Genomic DNA, 12,197 nt, shown 5'->3' with positions numbered 1-12,197 from the left:
ACTAGATTTAGAAAAGGAACTGAGCTCTGTAAAGGTTCAAGAAACTGCAGCTGTAACGCCCTTGGCCAGTCTACAATATATTTTTCCCATTTGCGGAAATACCTTTTGTAGTATTTCTCCCTACTTTTTAGATCCTGTCTTTCCACTGTCATTTGAAATTTCATGTTGTTTATAAACTCCTTCATGTTTGGCACCTCTCTATGTTTCCATTTATGGAATATGAGACTGCGTGTTGCCAGGATGGCCAAATTTGTAAGATTTTTATCTCCTATATTTTCCGTCTGATACAAAAAAAATATCTGTATTGCTTCCAAATTTATTTTAACCGTTAAATATTTGTTTAACCAGAACTGAATTTTTCGCCAGAATTGCTGTACTTTCGGGCAGCTCCATAAACAATGCATCAGATCTGCTTTTACGTAATTACATTTATAACAGCTTATTGGAGTTGTTCTGTCCCAGCCACTAATTCTCTCTGGCGTCAAATAAAAATTATTTATCAATTTTGCATGCGACTCCCGCCAACTAATTCTCTCCGTGGCTTCCTCCGCCCTTTTAATACTATCCACTATATTTTCACTTTGTATGGAAGGGAAATATCTGAAAAAATTTTCCGTATTCAAATTCATTTGTCTAATTCCTAATCTCTGTATTATATTCTGATACCATATAGCTATGGACCGTTTTCCAGCTTGATATAGCTTTAGGCCTGGGTCAATCACTGGCTGACTCCAGTCCGCACCGTATCTCTTGATATGAGTATCTATATAGTGTCTTATCTGGAGGTATGTATAAAAATGTTTAGCGGGTAAATTATATTCTATCGCCAAGCTCTCGAAGGTTCGTGTTGATCCCTCTGGTCCCAATATTATTTGTGAGAAGTATTTCAATCCCATGCCATGCCATTCACGAAAGATCCTATTATTTAGCCCCGGTGAAAAATCTACGCACCCAACAATCGGCAGAAATGCTGACACTTGATATTCTTGACCCACTGTATCACAATATTTTTGCCATGCCCAAACTATACTGGTGAATGTTACTAAATTCGCCACATTACTTGGTAAATTCCTATATGGGCAATGCAATATTGCTTTCAGATTGAATGGTTTAACTATCTCTGTTTCTAGTTTATTATAGGTAATGTATTCTGCCTCGGTCAACCAGTCTATTCCGAATTTAATCAAAGTTGCATAATTGTAATACCTGATATTAGGGAAGGCAAATCCGCCATGTTTTTTTGCATAAGACAGTTTTTCAGTTGATATACGGGCCTTCTGCTTGCCCCAGATAAATAATGAACATGCTCTATTATATTTGTCAATATCCTTCTTTTTAACCACTAATGGTAAATTTTGCATGCAAAATAATATCTTAGGAAAGAAGATTGTTTTTATCAGTATGATACGTGCAGATAGTGACAAATAGTACATATTCCACTTTCCTATTTCTGATTCCATGTTATCGAATAGTTCTCTATAATTCAACTGGTACCATTCACCTGGGTTCCGTGAAATTTTGATCCCTAAATAACTAATGTACTGGACCTCTTTAAAAATTGTATTATAGCTCGTCTTAGTTTTATTTATCCATAAAATTTCAGATTTCGCAGGGTTTATTTTGTAGCCGGTAAATGAGCTGAATACCTTGATAATCTGTAGGAGTTGTGGGATACAGGTACTTGTGTCATACAAAAAAAATAAAATGTCGTCCGCATAGAGCGAGATCGTCATTTTTTCTGCCCCTATCTTCAGTGGGGCTACTTTATGTCTGATATATATGGCAAGTGGTTCGAGCGCAATGTCAAACAATAAAGGGGAAAGTGGACACCCTTGACGCGTCCCCCTTTCAAGAATTATTGGTTTAGATAGTTCCCCGTTAATTAGCAGCTGTGATTTCGGTGTCTTATAGATCAGTTTAATCAGGTCGAGCAGGGCACCGGTAAGGCCAAATTTCTCCAGAGCCTCAAAGAGGTGGTCCCATCCTATAGAATCAAATGCCTTTTCGGCGTCTATTGTTACTAATGCAATATCTTTATCTCCCCGTTTCCTTCTCTGCCCCGCGGTGCCCTGCCCGGCCCAAAAAAAGTGCTCCACCGTTGCTAATACCCGTCTCATATTACGTACAGAATTCCTTCCTGGTACGAACCCAACCTGATCTGGATGTATTAGATCTGGTATTACTTTTTTCAATCTATCCGCTATTATAGACATTAATATCTTGTAGTCATGATTTAACAATGAGATAGGGCGATATGATGATAAATTTGTAGCCTCTTTCCCTTTTTTCAATATTAATGATATAATTGCGTCCGAAAAATAAGGGGATTTCATTTCTTTCTTAATAAAATAGCCGTTATATAATTTAGTTAGCGTCCCTATTATTATTCCTGAGGTCATCTTATAAAATTCGGCCGAGAGGCCATCCGGCCCAGGAGCTTTCCCTGATTTGGCTTATTGAATAGCTCTTACCACCTCTCCTTCCAGAATTGGGGAATTAATCTGCTGTAGTGCCTCTGGCGTTACTCTAGGAATTTTTATTTGCTCCCAAAATTGTTGCTTCCTTTCTGTGTTTATTTCCTCCTTCGAGTATAGCTTTTGGTAGAATTGAAAAAATGCTTCTTTAATTGCTGTAGGGCTAGTGTATGTATTCTTATTTTCCTTAATTGTGGAAATTATATTTTGTTTCTTACGAGACTTAGTTATCTTAGCTAAATGTTTTGCCGACACTCCCTGTAATCCTTGGAATCTCGCCCTACATTTTGCCTCTTCCTGTGCCCATTTTTCTTTCATAAATTGTTCCCTTTCTGTTTTTGCATATGCATATTTTTCCCAATTAACCCGGCTAGAGCCATTCAAATACCTCACATATGCTCTCCTAACTTGATTTGCCAACTGAATTTCTCTCGCCTTGTTTTTACGGTTTAAGTTGACCATATATACCTTTATCTCGCCGCGTATGACCGCTTTACCTGCCTCCCACAAAATCTCCAGCTTATCAGCATAGTCTCTATTGAATACGATATACTCTTTCCACTTGTTTGCGACCCAGTTACTGAATTTTGGATTGTCTGACATATACCCCGGAAATCTGAAAGTGTTTGTCCTATAGCTCGACCTATCATGGAGTAATATCCTAAAACTAATTATTGAATGGTCCGATAATATTATCTCTTCTATGTGCATCCGGATTTCGTGTTTTAGAAGATGTTCATCTATCAAGAACATGTCTATTCTGGAAAAGCATCTATGTGCCTTAGATTCACACGTATAGGATCGTTCGTCTGGGTGTTGCAAGCGCCATATATCATGTACTTTAATAGTTTTTAAGAAATTACGAAAAATTCTTGCCTCCCGTTGATATGCCTGTCTGCGACCCACCTTAGATCTGTCGCTATCAGGATATGTCGTTGTGTTCATGTCGCCTGCTATTATCAGATTCTGGCCTAAATACGGTGTCAGCTCCTTTATTATCTGTTGCCAAAAATTAACTTCAAATGTGTTGGGTGCGTATATATTACACAGAGTCCATGTTTTCTCATCAATTTTGACTTGCATAATAATGAATCTACCCTGAGGGTCCAATTTTGAATTTAATATCTCATAATCTAAACTTCTATTCAATAGTATAGCTACTCCGCATTTCCGTGACACGCATGGGGTTGCAATGACTTCTGCCAGCCAATTAGTTCTTAATTTCTCTATTTCAGCCGCTTTTAGGTGCAATTCTTGCAGGAATATAATGTCAGGCTTTTGCTTTTTCAATAGTTTAAAAATGTTCTTACGCTTAATGGGGGAGGTTATCCCTCCCACATTCCATGATACACAATTAATTTCCATACTCATCCTATCCTATTCTAGTAGACGTCAGAAAAGAAAAGAAGAGAAAAAAAAAAACCCCATAAAAAGAAAAAAACATTTTAGTGTAATCCCCGCCCCCCGGACCTCCCACTCCCCCACCCCCCCGCCTCTTCAACTGTTTCTCTATTCCACAGCATCCTCTATCTGTGTTCGTGCTGAACTGTTGATATTCTATACTTCTATATTATTTTCAGCACAAAAAGCTTTTGCTTCTTCTACCGTATTAAGTGCTGTAACACCTTCCATCCCCAGTACCGTGATTTTAGCTGGGTATCTCATAGAGGCTCTCAACCCAGCTTTTATCAGTGCTGAGCAGTACGGTGCCATAGCACGCCGTTTCCCTGATGTCTCCACTGAAAAATCCTGAAAAATCAGGATTGGTTTGTCCCCTATAAGAAGTGTTCTGGTCTTTCTATAATGATACATTATGCTGGCCTTATCCTGAAAATTCAAATATTTAATGATGAGCACTCTTGGCCTGGTGTTACTCTCTCTAGGTTGTCTTAGTGCTCCGATCCTATGTGCTCTCTCTACCAACAAAGCCCCATTTACGGGTTGCATACCTAGCAGGTTGGGTAATGTAACTGCACCAAAGGTCAGTAGATCTTCCTGTCCGTTAGTTTCGGGCAGCCCAACTACACGGATATTGCTCCGCCGTGACCTGTCCTCCAGATCTTCTAACTTTGCCTGTAATGCATTGATTTTTTCTGCGTGTTTATCCATTGTTGACCCTTGAGTGTTTAACTTGTCTTCTGCGTCTGACACCCTATTTTCTACCTCAGTTAATCTGATCGAAAATTGTCTGATTTCCTGGGATAGTTCTGAGATCTCTTTTTTAACAATTTCAGATTGGGGCAATATTAGGTCTGCCAATTGATTTATTGTGAGCTGTGTTTCTAAATTTCTCTCTGGGCTCTGAACATTTGATTCTATATTACTGATTTCACTTTGCGCTTTCTGCCTTTTGTCCCTTTTTGGTGGCATTGCTGGTGATTTGTTTTTCACGTTTGTGACATATTTTTCCATTTGTGCTATTGGTTTTCTTTCCCACTTGCACCTTCTAGTTTCTCACTCCCTTTAAGAAAACTCACACCTGCTGACAGGCTGTACTATCACACTATGTTGTATTATTTCCTCTCTGTCTGTTTCCTTTCCTTATGATCTAGTGCCCTGTTGGAAACTTCTGTTACTTCACACAGTCATGCACTTATGCTTTGAATTTGTCTATTTGGTTTCCCTGATGTGCCTATTTTTCCGGTGACCGTATACTTATGCCGCTCTTTACCTTAACAAATTGTAACCCTAACACTTCGTGCTTTTCCTTTTTCTCCTACAACCTAGTGTTGCCAGCACCCTTTGTATGGGCTGTAATCGCTCTGGTAATTCCTCTCTACCACATTCCTCTTAGTGTTCTTTAATGCTCCTATGTGGATAGCCTCACGCTGTTGAGATAAATCTATTAGACTCTGTTCCAGAATTATTATTTTAACTAAACACTACTGTTACTTTTGGCTGAAGTTAAATATGCCCAGTCTATTAATCTGTGCACAATCTTACACAAAAAAGTATGAGCTGTATTTCAGCCTTCAACTATAATCGATAACTGTTCAAGATATTAAATGCTACACAAAGTTATATACATATATAGCAATGATAATTTTCACTTGTTTACACCCTTTTTCAAAACTCAGATACCTTAATCATTAGACAGAGTCATAATCCAATCTGCTGTGTTACTTTTACCTAGACATACCCATCCTCATACTCTGCATACCCTCTTACACAGAATACCTAATATTTTATAACATCCACAGTATAAAATGCATTTCAGTGTTAAACTACGTCCAAGGACTATTCAGTATGTTAAATGTTATTAATCTCTATTTCTGCGTTGTAGTTTTAACTAAGCACTACAGCTACTGTGTCTGCTTCCAAGCTGCACTTTACACTTATGGAGTTAATCTTGTGCTACACATGTAATCCCTTTACAGATATAGCAGTTATAATTTTCACTTGTATGTAATTTTTTTTTTTTTTTTCAATGCTTCAGCCATCTAAATAAGCACAAAAAAATAAGTCATAATCCAGACTACTATATTACTTTCAACTGACGTTAAACATGCCCAGCTTATTACTCTGCACACTGTCTTACACGGAGTGTCTAGTATTTTTTGTTTTTTCCAACTTCCAAAATATGTAATGTGTGTCAGCCTTCAACTGATAGCTATTCAGAGTGTTAGATGCAAAACAAAGTTATAGTCCTATTCCTTTGGCTCCGTTATATTGCACCAAAAAACAGTTACCACATCTGAATCTCTTAATCCCAGAGTTTTTCCTCCATTTAACTCAATAAGAGAGAGGCTGTTCTAGTTTCCAGGCCCTCCCGCAAGCTGAATTTTAGTCTCCCTTTTGTTGCTTGCAATGGTTAACTCCAGATACACGGTGCAGTCTGTACCTTATTCCCCAACAGTTCCTACTCATAGCGGGAAAATACATGAGAAGGGGCAATGCCTTTAATAGGTATAAGAGTTATGTCCTGCCGCTATTTTAAAAGTTCCAGTAACTGCAGCTATGTGGCTGTGTATGGTCGCTTATAATCAGTAAAGCCAGCCTGGCCCTAGGTACTTTGCGCTCACGGACCTTTTCTCTATTCAGCTTCGGCTTGCTTAACTTCCCAAGCTTTGTACACACCATAAAGCAGCTTTTCACTCAATCATATAAAGTTAATATATTACAAACTTACCCCCCCCCATTTCTTCACGGCAGGTTTCGAGTCGCCATTCTCCGCATATTTACCCCACCCGGGGGGCCACTGCTTTTGATCCGGCTGTTACTCGGTTCAGCTTTCACCACTGCTTCCACTCGGCAGCTCCTCTCAGCGCCGCGGTCTTGTGGTTGTGACGTCACTTGTCCTCGCCGTCTTACCGGTATGGGGGGGTAACAGTGCCGCTGCCAGTTCCGTTCTATGCGGTAGTTCTCCTATGCCGGCCGCTTCTCTTGTGCCTCCTGTCCCCACCTTTCCACTGTCAGGTAGGACCCAGCTCTCTCCGTTTACACTGTTAGCTCCAGGTTATATCTGTACCCCCTGCAGGGGTGACTGTAGCGTCTCGGCTCCTTCTCAGCGGGTATGTTACGTCCACTTGTTAAAGTGCTGTGACTTCCTTCCACCACACTTTATCTCCCCCAGGCTGGGTATGTCTTTTGCCCCAGCAATAGGGCTTCGTGGCAGGGTGTTGGGTCTTTACTTGGCTCCACATACGAGGGAGCTCAGCGTGAGTGCTCCTTCCTCAACGCTCCTCCCACAGGAAGTCCGGCATAATTTTTATTGTTACTGCATAATCATTTACATTATATTATTTTCATTTCTATTATTCCTAACCAGTTGTATTTCACTTGATTATATACTAAGGGCATATTTATCCCTCTTTTGAGAGATTTCATTGGAAGTCTCCCTTCCTGCATAGAACTATCATTATTGAAAGCAAGCATTATATTTATGGTATAACTTTAATATTTATTGCTACTATTTGTTTGGGTATTCCAGAGTGGTCTAGGATGTTCCCAAGGAGTAGTCAGGTTTTTTTTCCTAAACTGTGACTAAGCATGCAGGATTTAGCAAGTCTCTGTTTCCTATGTGAAGCATTTTATTTCCTGTTGTGTCTTGCTATGACTGACTAGGTTGTCTTGTTTTTCATTTTAATGTATTTATCTTGAACTGTATTAAGTTTTTCTTAGTTTATGTTAGAGTGGGTTGTTTTACAGAGGGTGTTGTTTTTTTTTCTTATTTATTTGTTTTGTAATATTTTTAAAAAATGTTGTGATGTCAATATCCTTCATTGTGGAAGTTATTCTATCCAGAGGGAAAATAATAGTTAAGAGATATAAGTGGATCCATATATTTCACTGAAGTTGATCTCATTACTCTGATGAGGGGTGGGTTCAAATCTTTATGAATTAGAACATTTTCAAGCTGCAAATTGTTTTTAATGAGATATATTCATTTTATAAACAAGAATCCAGGTCGATGATTCCGTATAAAAGTGACTGCAATGTGTATTAGCTCCCTTATGCTGCATTTCATAGTAGCTTGATTTAAGCAGTATTCAAATTCTACAAATTATCACAGAGATTACGAGTTTTGCGGTAACAGGGGTGCGTTGCTAACGAGCATTTTTTTTCAACGCTCCCTTAAGACAACGCTGGTATTACGTTTTTTTTTTTTTAAACCAGGCGTTAGAGCGTAGAGCAAAATTTAGATCCACATCTCACTGTAATACCAGCGCTGCATACGGTAGCAGTGAGCTGGCTTAACATGCTCGTGCACGATTTCCCCATAGAAATCAATGGGGCAGATTGGGCTGAAAAAAAAAAACTAACACCTACAAAAAAGCAGCGTTCAGCTTCTAACGCAGCCCCATTGATTCCTATGGGGAATTACTTTTTATGTCTACACCTAACACCCTAACATGAACCCCGAGTCTAAACACCCCTAATCTTACACTTATTAACCCCTAATCTGCCGTCCCCGACATCGTCGCAACCTACATTATATTATTAACCCCTAATCTGCCGCTCCAGACACCGCTGCCACCTACATTATACTTATGAACCCCTAATCTGATGCCCCCAACATCGCCGAACCCTATATTATATTTATTAACCCCTAATCTGCCCCCCTAAAGTCGCCGCAATCTATTTACAATTATTAACCCCTAATCTGCCACCCCTATCGTCGCTGCTACTATATTAAATTTATTAATCCCTAAACCTAACCCTAAGTCTAACCCCCTCTAACTTAAATATAATTTAAATAAATCTAAATAAAATAACTACAATTAAATAAATTAATCCTATTTAAAACTAAATACTTACCGATAAAATAAACCCTAAGCTAGCTACAATATAACTAATAGTTACATTGTAGCTATTTTAGGATTTATATTTATTTTACAGGCAAGTTTGTATTTATTTTAACTAGGTACAATAATTTTTAAATAGTTATTAACTATTTAATAACTTCCTAGTTAAAATAAAGACAAATATACTAGTAAAATAAACCCTAACCTAAATTACAATTACACCTAACACTACAATATCATTAAATTAATTACCTAAACTAACTACAATTAAATACAATTAAATTAAATAAACTAAAGTACAAAAAAACACACTAAATTACAGAAAATAAAAAATAATTATAAGAATTTTAAACTAATTACACCTAATCTAATCCCCCTAATAAAATAAAAAAGCCCCCCAAAATAATAAAAGTCCCTACCCTATACTAAATTACTAATAGCCCTTAAAAGGGCTTTTTGCAGGGCATTGCCCCAAAGTAATCAGCTCTTTTACCTGTAAAAAAAAATACAATACCCCCCCAACATTAAAACCCACCACCCACACACCCAACCCTACTCTAAAACCCACCCAACCCACCCAACCCCCCCTTAATAAAACCTAACATAACCCCCTTGAAGATCACCCTACCTTGAGCCGTCTTCACCCAGCCGGGCACAAGTGGTCCTCCAGAGGGGCAGAAGTCTTCATCCGATCCGGGCAGAAGAGGACCTCCAGACAGGCAGAAGGCTTCATCCAGGCGGCATCTTCTATCTTCATCCATCCAGAGCAGAGCGGATCCATCTTGAAGCCAGCCGATGCGGTGCATCCTCTTCTTCCGACGACTACCGACAAATGAAGGTTCCTTTAAATGACGTCATCCAAGATGGTGTCCCTTGAATTCTGATTGGCTGATAGGATTCTATCAGCCAATCGGAATTAAGGTAGAAGAATCCTATTGGCTAATCTAATCAGCCAATAGAATTGAGCTTGCATTCTATTGACTGATTGGAACAGCCAATAGAATGTGATCTCAATCCTATTGGCTAACTGGATCAGCCAATAGGATTGAACTTCAATCCTATTGGCTGATTACCTCAGCCAATAGGATTTTTTCTAACTTAATTCCGATTGGCTGATAGAATCCTATCAGCCAATCGAAATTCAAGGGACGCCATCTTGGATGATGTCATTTAAAGGAACCTTCATTCATTGGGAGTCGTCGGAAGAAGAGGATGCTCCACGTCGGCTGGCTTCAAGATGGACCCGCTCCAGATGGATGAAGATAGAGGATGCCACCTGGATGAAGCCTTCTGCCCGTCTGGAGGTCCTCTTCTGCCCGGATCGGATGAAGACTTCTGCCCCTCTGGAGGACCACTTGTGTCCGGCTGGGTGAAGACGGCTCAAGGTAAGGTGATCTTCAAGGGGGTAGTGTTAGGTTTTATTAAGGGGGGATTGGGTGGGTTTTATAGTAGGGTTGGTTGGGTGGGTGGTGAGTTTTAATGTGGGGGGGTATTGTATTTTTTTTACATGTAAAAGAGCTGATTACTTTGGGGCTATTTAAGGGCTATTTGTAATTTAGTATAGGGTAGGGAATTTTATTATTTTGGGGGGCTTTTTTATTTTATTAGGGGGATTAGATTAGGTGTAATTAGTTTAAAAAATGTTTAATTTTTTTTTATTTTCTGTAATTTAGGTTTTTTTTGTACTTTATTTAATTTAATTGTAGTTAATTGTAGTTAGTTTAGGTAATTAATTTAATGATATTGTAGTGTTAGGTGTAATTGTAATTTAGGTTAGGATTTATTTTACAGGTAAATTTGTACTTATTTTAACTAGGTTGTTATTAAATAGTTAATAACTATTTAATAACTATTGTACCTAGTTAAAATAAATACAAATCAAATTGGGTGGATTAGTGCGCGCTAAAGGAAGGTATTGCTAAACACTACTCTAAAGATACAATCTCTGTATGTATCAAATACAAGTTAATAACCAAATAGCGAAGCCAAAGCTTCAAGATAGAGAAAGTGCGCTAACAAGCTGAAAGTATACACACCATATAAGGAATTAAAGTGAAAATTTAATAAACATATAGAATAAGATACACAAATATATACACTAAAAATAGGGACGTCTCCCTGTAATGTAAATACAACTGGGAAAAAATCCTAATGAAAAAACAGGTTAAAACCTATAAATGATGGATAATGCAGATACTAATTGATAATCTATGAATAAAAAAGATATAGCATAAAAATGATAATTAAAAGATATGGCATAACAGTGATATCATAAAATAAAATAAAACTTAAAAGACAAGCACCAAGTTCATATGTATCAACACAGTGCAGGTGGCCGTATGCAAATGAATATCGGTATTGGAACAGTGGAAAGAAAATAACGGCTTGTACCACAAATAGATACAGTTTACTGTACCGTAAGTCAAGAGAGTGTTCAGAGGGTGTTACCGAGGAGAAGAAATCCTTTGGTCAAGGCTTGGACCGCGGCTGCAGTAACTGCCGTTCCTGGAGATAGAAGTGTGCAAACCTCTGCACATGTGAGTCGGCATCTGACGTCACAGGCTTCTCATCGGCTCCTCTCAGGGTGTTACTCGCTGCTCCAGCAGCGTAAAGGAAAAGCAGCTGATTGCTGTGTCCTGGTGGGAACTTTCTGTGAAGGCAGACTTGGCTGCTGTAGGTATGTTTAATGATCCAATACAATAGTGGGGCACAAGTTATCCCTCACCTTGGGATATTCAAAGATGCTGGTAACCCGGGTTTAAAGTTGCAGTACAGGCTGTACTGAAATATCCCTTGCTGTTTCAAAGTCACAGTGTCACAGTGTCACATCTCCAGGAATGGCAGTTACTGCAGCCGCGGTCCAAGCCTTGACCGAAGGATTTCTTCTCCTCGGTAACACCCTCTGAACACTCTCTTGACTTACGGTACGGTATCTTTTAATTATCATTTTTATGCTATATCTTTTTTATGTCATAGATTATCAATTAGTATCTGCATTATCCATCATTTATAGGTTTTAACCTGTTTTTTCCCAGTTGTATTTACATTACAGGGAGACGTCCCTATTTTTAGTGTATATATTTGTGTATCTTATTCTATATGTTTATTAAATTTTCACTTTAATTCCTTATATGGTGTGTATACTTTCAGCTTGTTAGCGCACTTTCTCTATCTTGAAGCTTTGGCTTCGCTATTTGGTTATTAAAATAAATACAAACATGCCTGTAAAATAAATATAAACCCTAAGCTAGATACAATGTAACTATTAGTTATATTGTAGCTAGCTTAGGGTTTATTTTATAGGTACGTATTTAGTTTTAAATACGATTAATTTATTTAATTATAGTAATTTTATTTCATTTTATTTAAATTATATTTGTTAGGGGGTGTTAGGGTTAGGGTTAGACTTAGGTTTAGGGGTTAATAAATTTAATATAGTTGCGGCAACGTTGGGGGCTGCAGATTAGGGGTTAATAAA

The sequence above is a fragment of the Bombina bombina genome, chromosome 4 (genome assembly GCF_027579735.1).
Source record: "Bombina bombina isolate aBomBom1 chromosome 4, aBomBom1.pri, whole genome shotgun sequence".
NCBI classification, from domain to species: Eukaryota; Metazoa; Chordata; class Amphibia; order Anura; family Bombinatoridae; genus Bombina; species Bombina bombina.
The sequence above is the reverse complement of the archived record's forward strand: the minus strand, read 5'-3'. Positions refer to the sequence as shown.